At 42.7% G+C, this 13,921-nt stretch overlaps 1 protein-coding gene across 1 annotated transcript in view; it reads left to right on the forward strand.

Moving 5' to 3' along the window:
- Nucleotides 1-13,921, forward strand: part of TSPAN4 (tetraspanin 4) — a 422,379-nt gene that overhangs the window by 61,245 nt on the left and 347,213 nt on the right. Inside the window, exon 2 of the mRNA XM_074543280.1 lies at nucleotides 7,396-7,490. The gene's annotated coding sequence lies outside the window, so the exon portion shown is untranslated. The remainder of the gene's footprint in view (nucleotides 1-7,395; nucleotides 7,491-13,921) is intronic.

The following is a 13,921-nucleotide window of genomic DNA, read 5'->3' on the forward strand; positions in this document are numbered from 1 at the left end:
AATAAAAAATCACAGCAAAACAGAGGAAGAAACAAATAAAAAAACCTCAGACCACCCCAGCTTTAATAAAAAGCAAATCCACATTTAAAATGGGAAAAAAATGAAACTTGAATAAATGTGTTGTTTATTGCATATCTTCTTAGTTAAAGCAATGGTGTTGTATCTTAAAAAAATTACCTGCTGGACTTTAATGTGTGGGATGTTTAAATCTGAACATCTATATGTTTTATAGTTACTAATCAGGGAGAATGAGCCCCTTTTTTAGGCATAGCAGCTAAAACCAGAAACCAAGTTTAAAGCTGTAGACCTTAATTATGGTTTCATGTTTTTAACTTATAGAAATTTTGAGTTAATTATGAATTTTGAAAGTATTACTATTATGACCTGTACTAATAATTTATCTTCATGTACTGGTTTAGGGCAAATTCGTTAAAGAATCTGCAAAGCAGGGCCCCTCCAGAAAGCGAAACCCACACGGCCCCTCCCCCCAACCGGTTCGGGAAAAAAATTCCTCGGAGAGAGGTGGAAAGAACCTGTTTATTTGACTGGCCCCGCACCCCCCAGCACACAAAATGAACAATACCCGATGACACCGCTCTGAGAAAGATGGCAAAATCAGAAAGTCTCTTTCGGGGGTGGTTGCTCTGTTCTCAGTCCCTCCGGTGCTGGGCCAGCTGCTGCAGCCGAACCTTCGGTGTTCCCGGGTCCCAGTGCAGAGCAGGTTCGAGATGGTCACAGGAACAGGAGAGGAGAAACAGTCCAGGAAGCAATGTGGACTGTTTAGCTAGAACTAGCTAATAAGCAGAGGCAGAAAGCAGAGCCGAAGCAAGAGCAGAAAAAGAGAGCAAGCAAAAGCAGCAAGCCCAAAGCTGGAAGTAAAAAAAAAAACAGCTCTGTCTACTGCTTGTCTCTGTGTCCTGATAAGAGAAACCCAAACAAAACTTCCACTCTTCAGTGCCGGTCTTAAAGGCACAGAACAGATGAATGGGGATATACAAGCATCATAACGTCACCCCAGGACACTTCATTATGAATGAACAGTCAGCATCAGGAAACCTTTCCTTCTTGACAGGTACAGAAGGGTGTCATGGGAGCTGCTCCTGTGCTCTCTGGTGAGATGTACCATGTCCTGCAGAGATTTTCTTGGAATCTAGAAACACTGGATGCAAAGGCAGGCCTTGAGAGTTATGTGACAATGAAGGAAAGCAGTGATTGAAGCAGAGAGACCTTCAGGGGCTGACTGTGTTCACTCCTTTGTTTGCCTGCTTTGAGGAGTAACTGCCCTAGACTGCACTGGGACACTCTCGTCCTTCCCAAGGGATGGGTTGTTTGTGTTGCTGATTCTATCTACACTGCCTTGGGTATGGAAGAATGTAAAGCCTCATCTTTTTGCTCTGTACTTGGGAATAAAAGTCATAAAAGTGAAAGCTGCTCTGTATGAGAACGGACTTTGTTACCAATTAGGTTGAGACTTGGGAGGATCCAAAGCAGGATCACAGATCTTGCAGCTATCACTGCTAAGTGCTGAGCATAGATGACTTTGCAAGCAGAAACACAGGATGCAAATATTTAACAAAGCCTTTCTCAAGCTCACAGGAGGGATGCAGAGTGCAAGTTGATGTTTGGAGTAGAATGCCTGGGTGACAATCTGCTGTTTGCACTAACTCAAATAGAAGTTACACATGCTCATCAGTTTAGGAGCTGATATGTAAATGGGCTGCAGTTCCATATCCTGGACTATGTCAAGAATAACTCCAGAAAGTAAAATCAATCCAGTGGTTTCCAGAGACAAGAGTGAACTAATGTTGTGGGAATATGGTTGTCAGGGTTAATGCTGATCTAAGGATGATAAGAATAGCATAGAATTCAGGAAATCCTGAGATGGGAGTGGGAAGGGAATAACTATTTTTATATTCCCTCATGTTTTATATATATAATATATATAAGATACCAGCTGGAGATAGCTTATCTGGCAGATTTTCTGGGGCTTGAGTAGATGGTGATGGCTGTGGGCATGGCAGGAGAATAGTCTTTCCTGACAGTGTGAAGATGTCTTGCATCAAGCAATAGAAATGGAAGGAAGAGCTTTGACTGCAAGCTCTCAAGTGGAGTTTTGTTTGAGGGGAGACCATGTGGGAAAAAAAATACAATGTTACTTTAATTAAAAAAAATCATAAATATAAAAGCAGGAGTGGGTGGTGGTACAGAGAAGACTCTTGCTGACATTTCTTTTTGGTATTTTTCCTCTTAAAAACAAGAGCAGGCAGTCAAGCAGTACTCATATCTGCTTTAAAATATATTTAATATATTTTCCACAGCCTCTTGTGTTTAGTAGGACTTCAGAGAATAGCTTTTTTCTTTTCTTTTTCTTTCTTGTTTTAATCTATTTTTTCTTTTTTTCTTTCTTTTTTTCTTTTACCTTTTTTTTCTGTTACAGCCACTGTGTGCCAATACAGGAGTTCAGTCAGTCAGCAAATTTCCTGAATTAGTTGCAGTAGTTGAAAGCAGAGACTGAGAAAGGCCCCCTGCCACTGGTGAAGGTGACTGTGCCTATTCTGTGTGGTGCTGGCAATTTCTGTGTGTTCTCTTCATGGCAGGGAAGTTGAGTTGTGCTACACATGTATGTCCTATGTGCTGCTGTGACACAAATTGGAGCATTTCTCTGCCGTCCTTGTTAAAATCTAACCCTGGGTGTCTGTGACTGCTGGCAAAAAGAGGTCCCATAGTGAGGCCTCATGGGAAGACCCACACAGCAAAGCCGTTTTAGGACCAACATCAAATGCTGTTGATAATGGTTCTGTTTCTTAGGATTGCTGCCCAAGTGACTGCAGCTTGGAATTTATCGCAGTTTGGGTGTTGCCTCAAGGTAGGAAGGAAGAAGCTGTTTTCTGCTTTTAGGGAAAGAACAAATTGTTGATTGAGCTCAAATGAATGAAAACCCAGGCAGTATTAGCACATCATGGTACCAAGTGTTTCCAGCCATGTCCACCCTTTGCCTTCAAAAAATCCAGTAAGTCTCTCACCTTTGTGCTTTGCAAAATCATGGAGCAGATCCTCCTGGAAACTGCGATGAGGGACATGGAAAATAAGGAGGTGACTGGTGACAGCCCACATGGCTTCACTAAGGGCAAATCGTGCTTGACAAATCTGGTGGACCTCCATGGCAGTGTTACAGAGGTGGTAGATGAGGGAAAGGTGCCTGTGTGACTTATGTCATCTGCCTGGCCTTGTGCAAAGCATTTGTTAGTGTGTCACATAACATCCTCGTCTCTAAAATAGAAAGAAATTAATTTGATGGCTGCTCCACTCAGTGGACAAGGACCAGCTGGAGAGATGGGCCCATGCAAACCTCCTGAAGTTCAAGGCAAGCACAAGGTCCGGCATGTGGGTGGGGGCAATCCCAGGGCACAAAAACAGAGCAACAGTGGGTTGAGAGCAACTCTAAGGAGAAGGGCTTGGCAGGGTATTTGTGGATGAAAAAAGGGAGTATGACCTGACAATGTCTGCTTACACTCCAGAAAACCAAGTGTGTCCTGGACTGCATCCAAAGCCGTGTGGCCAGCAGGTCAGGGAGGTGCTCCTTCCCCTCTGCTCTGCTCCAGTGAGGCTCCACCTGCATCCAGCTCTGGGCCCACCTACACAGAAGGCTATGGGCCTGTTGGAATGGGCCCAGAGGAAGGCCACAAAAATGACCAGAGCATCTCTCCTTTGAGGACAGGCTGGGGGTGTTGGGGTTGTTCAGCCTGGAAGATTTTATAGCAGCTTTCTGGTACTTGGTGGGTCACAGGAAAGATGAACAGGGAGTGTAGTGATAGAATGAGGTGCAGTGGTTTTAAAGGGGAAGAGAGTAGATTTCAATTGGGTATTTGGAAGAATCATGATGATTAGACAGTGGAACAGGTTGTAGAGGACTTATGGCTGCCTCATCCCTGGAAGTGTTGAAGGCCAGGATGGATGGGGCTTTGGGCAGGCTGGTCTAATGGAAGGTGAATCTGTCCATGGCAGGGGGATTGGACAAGATGATTGTTAATGTCCATTCCAACCAAATCATTGTGTGATGCTCTGAAATAGCAGCAAGCTCTAGAAAGTACTGGAGCAATGAGAGGTGTCCTGCATCTAGAAACCAGGTTCCTTGCCCACTGTCTGGATAAATACAGGTGCTAAGGAAAAACTGTCCTGTGTTACAGCAGGAAGTCACCTTGATCTCTATATTTGACAGGGGTGCCAAGGGAGGAGTGGAAGAGTATAGGTATTTCAAAGCAAGAAAATTGGCGAGCCAGACTTTCATCTAACTCAGAGTGTCCAGGATCCTGGAAAGCTGAGCTGTCTATGACAGATTTTTGATCAGACAGTTTGAATTTGACATTAGGACTCAATTCGTCTGCTCTTGTTAAGCTGTAGCTTCCCCCACTAAGAACTTGTGAAGTTAGCCTGGAAAAAAAAAACAACCTCTTAAATGGTTGGGAGTTGTTAAGGTGTGTTTTTGATGGACTCCAGGTGGTGTGGGACATCCCAAAGAGCCTGGAAGCATTTGACACAAGCCAGGACAGAAAGACTGAAAACGTGTCTGAAGCAGGATGTCTGGAGTAGCTGGATTTGAGGGGGGCCTTGTAGCTCTAACTGGAGTTCCACTGCAGACGAGGTTTCTGTTACTAAGCTTACAGCTTAGAGGCCCATTGTGCTCAGCAGCACATGATAACTAGATATGGATATCTTGTAAAAGAAGAGACAAAAAACCCAGCCTGAGAATAAAGGTGGGACACAAGCAGACAAAAATGTTTTGCCTGAGGTTATACAGCAGGTCATGTGTGGAGAGGGAAGTGGAGCCCTGGAACTCTCTGCTGGTGGATATCTTCTGGACTTGAGGAGTAGGTCTGGATGCAGCCCAAGGAGGTCATGTCCTCTCATGAGTACAGTGCTGCCTCTTCTGCCAGCAGTGAGCACCTCTGCCTCAGGAGGCAGGGCTGCAGTCTGATCTGCCCTGCCTCACCTGGCTCTATTAGCTTTGTTTAATGGCACGATAGAGATAGGGTGGTACTGGGCTTGATGCCTTGAGAGGCTACCTGGAGGGGAGCCTAGACAGTGTTAAAGGAATAAAGTAGATATTTATTAAAAGGCCTTCAAAGGATACACCTTGGGCACTACAAGAGCCCAGCTGTGGCTACACCCAAGATGAACAATGGTTCATGAGTTTTCACACTTTTGTAAGTTTTTCCATTTACATATTGGGGTTAATTGTCCCATTACACCTTCAGGTCATGAAGTCCCATCCTCCCAGATTGCTTTCCTCAGTTTGCTGTTGTTTATGCTTTTGGGGCCTGAAGCAGCAATGGTGTCCTTGGCTCTCGGGCTGCAAAAGGATTGTCTGACTAAACTGTGAGGAGAACTTGCTAACACTTCATATAAAGTTCAGAGTTATACAGTAATGCAGTACAGAATCTGGAAAATCTGAGAGCTAAAACATTAAGCATCAGGCTGTGCACAGCTAGCCAGGCTTGCTGCAGGCAGTGTTGTGTGCATGCTCCTGCATCTTCTCTGCCTTATCTCTTGAGCTGCTCCTGAGCTCTGTTGAAAGCACGTGTGACTGCAGTGTGGCTGCAAACATCCTCCTGCATTCCTATAGAAAAGATAAGGCGTGCAGTGGGTTCCTGTGCATCTGTGCTTGTGTTTACTGCACTCTCTAGGGATGCAAATGAATGATAAAGGCTGGGTCACGTCAGTGGTCTGTCTAAGTTGTTTTCTTTTTTCAGCTGCCAAGAGCACCTGCCTGAACCAGCCAATATCAGTCCACAAAAGTAATGGAGAAAAAAGGATTTGTTTGAATTGTTATTACTAGAGATTCTAGCTTGTTCTTACTTCATGATTGAGTTTGTTTTTATAGGAAGAATTCTTGCTGTTATGAGTCACTCTGGCTTAAAAGCAGGATTTTGCTTTCAGATGCCTTTTGCCTTAAAAGGTGATGTTGCTCCTGGTATTTGTCAAGTTTAAGGAAAAAAAATCGAAAATTCATCAGGCTGCTTATTCTTCTCAAGAAACACTTGAAACTTCCATAGTTATTTGTTTTAGAAAAATCAAAATAAAATGCATTCACAAATGTTTAGTGAATGCATTGCTGATGTCTCTTCTGGGCCAGCTTGATTTATTTAACAGTAAAATATCAGACAGTGACACTCTTGCTTGTAATAGGGATGTAGCCTGCTTGCTGGTGTGTTAGATTTCCAGACCATCTGGAAATTAGTGTCGTTAAACACCTGAAATAACAAGATTAAAAAACCCAGACAAACAACAGCAAAAAAGGTAGGAGTTAAACTATGGCAAGCCAGGCACAATTGATCTACAGACCTAATGTCTTTCAGGTGGGTAGATAAAGCACAGTCTCAGCTGTGTGTGGTCACCAAGGATGGAACAGTTCTTTTTTAGAGGTTGCTTTTTAACCCTATGTAATTTACAGAGATTAATTTCACTGTGCTTTAGTATAGAATCTCTTTGCAGTTCCAAACTTAAAGCTGAGGAAATATATACACTACCAAAAATCTTGTGGCAAAAAGCTGTGGTGTAATTCATTATGAACTATAAAGCTGCCATGGCAAAAGAAGGGATTATTCTTCTCAAAAGATTTTGGCTATGGCTCTGACCTTACTGCTGCTTTTGTAGCCTGTTATGCATTGGCTGATTATGCATTTAAATGTTTCTATGCATTTGAATATAGCTATATACTCACTTTTCCCTATGCAGCATCATTTGGTGAAGTTTTACCACTCCCAGCAGAAGATGCTTTTTTTTGTGGGTATTTATAAACTGCTTCCACAAAACTAAGCTTGTTTCCTTGGCATTTGTCAGTCTCAGAAACTTGAAGGTTTACAAATATTTACCAATTTCACTTTTCCTTGCCATGACCTTTTCCCTGTATAGGAAACAGAAACCCACACTCTCTTCTGAATACTTTCTGTGCATTATTCCTTGAGACCCACAAAGCTTGTTTCTTGTGCTGCTGGTGGGCTGTAAGTCACAGCCTGCTGTGCTGTAGACACTCTTTACCTGGACTTTTCTCTGCATGCCCAATGTGCCTTATTCTCTTGCCATTGCATGTTCACTCTCAAATCTTACTAGTTTGTAAGTGGAGTCAATGATAAAATCAACTCTTTCTAATTTTTTTTTTTAATTCTGTATTGAAAATGTGTAAGAAGAGATTTTCTCCAGTAACTTCATGTTTATTTGGTGACCCAAGTTTCATTTTAGTAACAATTGTCACTGAGGTTGGCGAGTGTGTGGGCAAGTAGGGAGGTGAGGTGAAGGGGATAACAGTAATATTGGATTGAAAAGTTTGTTCCTGAAGTGACTTCTGATGACCACCTGCCTGTTTTATTCATGAATCTGTTGTTTTGTGTCTTGCAGTGGCATCACTGAAGGGGACAGCTGTTACTGCTGTGGGAGATCAAGAGCTCCTTCCAATTGCATCTTCTGTGTCATCTGCAGAACCCCCAGTTACTGTGAGTTTCTCGTGCACACACAGTTTCTTCCAGTGAGGATTTGTTAGCTGTAATCGGTGATAATTATGTGCTTCTCTATTTATACTTTGTCAGTTCACTTGCTACTGCAAAAAGCTTTGATTTATGAATCCCAGGCCAAAAGAATGCATACACTTCTTATCCCCCCAAACCTCATACTTGAAGCTCATAGTTGCACATTCTTCTGGCCAGCTGCATACCCTGTGAGGGAAATGATCAAAGACTATGTGCTTTGGGTGAGTGTTCTGATTATTCATCCAATAGCCAAGATGAGAATTGGACAAAATATTTTGTTCCCACAAATAGCTTCAGAAGGAAAAGCTTATTTAAATAAAAAATGGGGAAAAAAAAGTATTACTTGAGCAAAGAAGATTAAACTTGTTCAGAGTGCCAGAAACACATCATACCTGTGTGACATCTAGTCATGGGCATGGCAGGTGAAAATTGAGGGTGACTCAGTGCTGGAGTGCTCCTGAGTTTGCACCTAGATATACTCTTAAAATGAGATAATGGAATTTTCTCTGCAGTGCAAGAGAGCTGCCTAATTCAGTGCTATTTGGAAATCGAATGAAAAATCTTGAAAATCCTCATTCCCCCTTTCAGTTTCCACCTAAATGAAATGAAGAAAATGCTTCCCTAATCCTGCCAGCTGTCTGTGAATGTTCATGTACCTTATAAGTTTTCTGTGATTCTTTTGTCAATAATTCTCTTCTGCAATAAGTCAGTAAAACAGACTCAGGTGATTTCAGTATTTTTCATAACAATGGTAGTAGTGCCTTGCAAGGCCATCTTCAGTTTTCAGCCGGTTCTGATAGTATTTACCAGGTTGGAAGAGCTGAATTGTCGTCTGAATTCCTGTGTGGAATCCATCTGCAAGACTAAAACGGTGGGAGCACATCTGTGCATGTGGAAGTGTTTGTTTTGATGAAAACTTGAGGACTAAATGAACAAGACACCCCTGAGTGCTTAAGGGGCTGTCAGACACTTGTACAGTTAAATGGCATTGAATGTTGACATGGTCTAGATTTCGAGTTGTGAAACTGAGTGTACAGGAATTAATTGTACTCAGGTAATGGATTCTCCTGAGAACTAATAGCAGTAACAAGAGGAACAATGCCTTAAGAGGAAAATACCCTCAAATCTGTGGAGAGCTTTTAGCAAATGATTTTGGCATGATGTATACTTCTAGCCTGTGTCAACATTGCAGATGTGTAAATTATACATGACTTACAAAATAAGAAAATTTGCTTCTAGGGAGCTCTTGTGTTTTGCCTGTAAGGATGGAGCCAGCCTGCAACATATGTAGAGAATATTACCTGTCAGAAATTGAATATTGAGTGAAAGTAATCGCTTTAATCAAGAGTAGTTAAAAGTGAGGCTGAGTTGAAGGAAAAAACAACTGCTCAGCTGGAAGACTGCTTCCAGTGCTGCAAACATGCCCTGAAATGCATGCTTTCTGTATTAGGAATATTGATCAGGGCCATGCTTTTACCTTGCATTACCACTGTTCTTCCTGATAATTGCAACCAAGATTTCTTAACTCTTTGAATTCTGCTCATTTCTCCGCACCCAAGTTCAAAATACTTGGTGCTGGTGTATTGGATGAAGGAGAGCACTGCTCGAAGGAGCAGTTTGTTGGTTCATGGATAGATAACTGGCAGAATCTACTGACTGAGGCAAAGACATCCTGGCTTATATCAGTTTGTATTCCTGACAAATCATCTGTAGCAATTGTGGGTGTTTTCTTAGGAGAGTTGCTCTAAAGGGATGTCATTGATGGCAGTGGCTGTTTGCACAGTCCGAGATACACTGAGCTGAGTGCTGTAAAGGAGCCTGAGACTTTGTGTTTGTGCAAAGAAGCACCCTTGGCTGGTTTCCTTTAAGTGTTTTTTTTTTTGCTTTTAATCAAAACCAGGATTGTTTCTGCACATGTCGCCTGTTCTCTATTTCTCTTGAGTCAGTGTCTTTTTGCTTCTCCTTCTTTACTGTGCCTTGGGAAAGCTGAATCCCTCTTGAAACCAGGGAAGCCACCTCCAGTTAAAACTAGCTGACAGCAGAGGGATGAAGTTGAAGATGAGTGATGTCAAAGACATTTGTGTCCTACAACATTTGGCTACTGCATCCTTGAGAAGGCAGAACTCTGCAGTTGTAGCTGCTTGAGCAGGGCTCTGTGCAGAGCAGGTCAGCCCTGGTGCAGTGCTGGATGCACAGTGGATACTGGTAGCCCTGTGGATGCATTTTCTTTCTTAACCCACAGCAGTCTGGACTTTTTGCTCTCACTTCATTGTTCCTTTGTTGAGCCATCAGACTTTCTGAACAAGCTGCACAAGTGAATGCTGGCAGATGTTGGAAAGAGAATGGGCTGGTAGCTGCCTTAGAGCTCTGCAAGTCCAGTTTCAGCTCCATGATCTGCTTACAGATCCCCTCTGAGAATTCAGTAATATGATTCAGTCTCTGTGCCAGTTTCCTGTCTTTTAAAGGACACTGTTGACTTTGGGTGGGAACTGAGGGTAAACACAGAGCCAGTGAGTGCTCCAGTGGAGTGATTGAAGAAGTAACATAATGTGTAACCAGGATGTCTTTCTCTAATATTTCTGCACAGCCTAAATAGTATCCCTGAAGTGTTTTTAGCAGTCAGGGTGAGAAGATGAGCACTGTGGCTGGGGAGTGCAGGGTTGTGTATCATGGCTGTGATGCTGCTGGGCATGTGTGAGATCCCTGCGTGCATTGTCCCACTGTGATCACTGAGGATGTCTTGCCTCTCTGAGTGAAAGTGCTTGCTTGGACCTGGGACACCAGATGTTGCTTGAGATCACACCCCTCACCTGGGATTTCACTAGCAGGTGCATCCATGTTCTTCATGTAACTTTGCCTTGTGTAGCTTCATCTGCTTAACTCCTCTGGCCTGCCTGTTGCATGTTGGCTTTCAGTATTCACTTTAGGGTCATAGTAAAGTCTTTCACCTTGCTTTCCAAATGTCACTGGGCAAAGTCCTTTTCAGAACCTGGCTATTTCATGGCTGTACAGCCTACCTCAGAATATTTGCTGTCTGTGGTCTGTGAATGAATAAGATCTTTATAGGATTGACAGCTATAAAACATTCCCTCTGAACTCTGAGATGAAAGTGAGACATTTCCTTTCTCCTTCCAGAGGGCTCATCTGCTGTAAGAGGAGGGAGGTGGTTTCCTTTCCTGAGATGTAACTCCTATCAGGTATCATAGCAGTGGCTGTGGCACTCCAGGGCAGCATGTTCTGATGCCTCACGCTATGGGAAACTGGGAATGAAAGGCGACTCTGCCAAGAGGCTTCTGTCTGCATTGCTGGGAAAGCACACGTGGCTCCTTTGGCATTACCTGGAGCTCACTGGTGATACAGTGGAAGGGAAATAAGGGAAAATTAGGTTTGGGTTCAAATATTCAGATTGCAAGGATACTCCCTGGAGCTGATCAGCTTGCTTGCTAATGGCATAGCACGGAGAACAGCATAAAGAGTTTGTTTGGTTTTGCACTGCAAATACATAAGCCACCCTTGCTTTGGCTTCCCGCCCAGGGTGAAAAGGCTGGCTGATCACCCTGCTCTTTCAGTGTTGACAGCTGTTGTTGTCAGGGACAGATGTGACTTGGGTCTAAGATAGGGATAACAGTGTGAGTGCTTTTACTGGCAAGGTAGATTTTTAGGAGATAATGCAGTCTGTCTGTTGCACAGTTAAAGGGAAACGAGAAAGGCTTTTCTGTTCTCTTGGTGGATTTTTCTCAATTTTTTTCATATTGATTCCTCTGATGTCAGGAGATTTACCCAAATATTCTAGCACTTAACAGTCCTAGATTATATCTTTGGTTAATTCAGTTTCAAACCATTCCTCCTCATTCCAAAACCAGTTATCTTACTAGCATGGAAGCAGGCAGTTCGGGGATACCACTGGTTCTGCAGATCTAAGTCTCTGTGTTTGATCCTTAAAAAAATGTTTTGGAAAGCAGAGCAAGAAAACAGTGTAGGAATTTGGTGGGCAGATAAACTGCATTCCTGTTTCAGGCTGTTTATTCATAGCTTTAAGGCAAAAGTAGGCTATTTTTAACTTGGTTTTTTCCCCTCCATATTAACCAAAACAAATTTCCCTCTCGAAGGAGAGGGTGGAGTTGAGAGGAAGGAAGGGTGGAATTGAAACCATTTCATTAAATCAGTTTAAATATCATTAACACACGATTTTGTTTTTACATTACAGTTCTGAGCACAGAAGAGTCTCTTTACACTTTCCAAAGAGGGGAAGCTTTGTGTACAGAGGGGGTGAGTGAAGGCATTGGAGACAATGAAGTGGTTATGGAAAGCTTATGACTTTTGCTTGGGGTGAACTGTCAGGAGGGTAATGCAGCTCTCTTGACTCCTGGTGTCTGTGTTTTGATGGTTTGTGGTAAACTGCTTCTGAAGCAGAGAGAGCAAGAGCAGTTCCAGCAATTTCTTACTAGGTAGATGTGACTCTGGCTGTAACTTCCATGATTACTGACTTCAGTGTACTGCAGTAAGGGTGGCTGAATCCAGGGCCTGTGGATCAGGTTTGTAGAAGGAAGAATAAATACTTCATACTTTGAGACTGAATGATAACCCAGGAGCCAGTGCAGAGTGTTGCTGCTCTCTGAATCTCTTGCACTTTGATGTTGATTCTTCAGTACCTTTTAGTTCTCCCTCCCTCTGTTGATAAGAGCTGAACGATCTTGACAGCGAAACATCTGTGAAGTTCACCTCTGGTGGTGGGCTGTAGAGCTCCTCATGCTGTCCTGTCTGACTGCACATGTTACTCAAGATTAGATCCCAAATGATCTCTTTTTGCAGCGTTTTACTCCTGCTGTGTGTTCTCCCACACTGTAGGAGAGCTGATGAAAAACAGAAGTGGTCTTTGTGTCTAAAGAAAATAAAAACTTTCCTGTTTTAGAAATACACAGGAAACCTGCTCCAAAACATGCAAACCCCTCTCATGTAGGGATAGCATGTTACTGAGTTATTGAACTCTTTGTGTAAGCTTAGACCGAGAAAGACAACCTGATTTTCCAAGCCTAAGTCCAGGGAGGAATTTCTGCTCTTGAGGGATCAATGTGGAGCAGGAGCACTTTCTGTAGACTCTTGGGTTCTCTCTGTAGACTCTTGGATTCTCTCTCTATCTGCTTTCTTCTCTTCTTTGACTTCTCCACAGGGGAGCTGCTCTAGATCACAGCTACTTCATACTCTGATTTCTCTAACCTCCAGCCAAGAGGAGTTTGTGATTGGTTTATCTCATTTCTGCACCACAATAATCCTATGGTTTAAACGTCTCTTTGCATTTCTTGCAGCTCCCTCTCCTCAAGTGTGTTTGCAGGCAGTGATCCTGTCCTCTGTTGTGCTGTTTTGTCAGTTCAAGTCAAACTTTCCTGAGAGAGGCCTCTTAGTCTCACCAGCACTTCCATACACCTGATTTCAGTTCAGTAAATGGTCTTTGAATTTTGCTGTGACCAGCAGAATACAATAAATGTCTGGGAGCTGCTTGCATTAATGCTGATTTCAACATCTAACCATTAATTGTGGCTTGATTATAATATAAATATATATGTGTGTGTTTGAACAGAATCCTCTGGTCTTGCTTTGAGGACTTCAAGTAATGGTGACTCTTTCTGTTCTTTCTGTATAAGGATAGTTCTGTCAATGGCTGGTTACTTTGATGTTTAACTAGGTACCTTAATTTGAATATACTGCCTTCAGTCACTGCATCCTGAAATGCCTTTCCTTGTTAGTTTACAGAGGCTTTTGTTATCACAAATCTGATTTTGCTTAGAAATGCTCTAATACTCGTAGGCTATGTAAAGCAATTAGTAAATTACAGTAGTTTGTATTTCAGAAATCAAACACTCTTATTCCAAGAAAAAGTCCCTTTAAAGGTGTGTTTGAGTATCCAAAAATGACTCTCTATCAGCTTGCATCTCCAGATGACACTAGGCACTGCATCAGCAAGAGTATATGCAAAGAATGAAAATAAAGTCCATTATTTATGACCCTCTCTCTGAGATTCCCTGGCTTATGTGAGAAAAGTGGAACTGCTTGGAAATACTTTGCTTCCCCCTGGATTTCTGGCTTCTTTGAAGGTTGTCTTGATCTTTGTGAATAATCTTGGGTTTATACGTTTGATTTCATGCCAGAAAACTAAATCTTTCTGTAATGTGCATTCCTTCAGGCTTTGTATATCATGAAGATTTGAGAAATATCTCCCACTGCTTGGTGTAGTGCTGTTTTCCTTCTGCTGACAGCAAAGCAAAGCAGGATGTGGTTGTGAGCAGGGCACAGTGTCAGAGTGTGTTACCTGGCTGTGCTGCCTGTCCGTGAGCAAACTGCACAATTGCTCCCTGGGTCTGCTTTAAACTGGGGGCAGTGACACTGAGCCTGGCCCTGCT

Source organism: Zonotrichia albicollis, chromosome 6 (assembly GCF_047830755.1).
Source record: "Zonotrichia albicollis isolate bZonAlb1 chromosome 6, bZonAlb1.hap1, whole genome shotgun sequence".
Classification (NCBI taxonomy): Eukaryota; Metazoa; Chordata; class Aves; order Passeriformes; family Passerellidae; genus Zonotrichia; species Zonotrichia albicollis.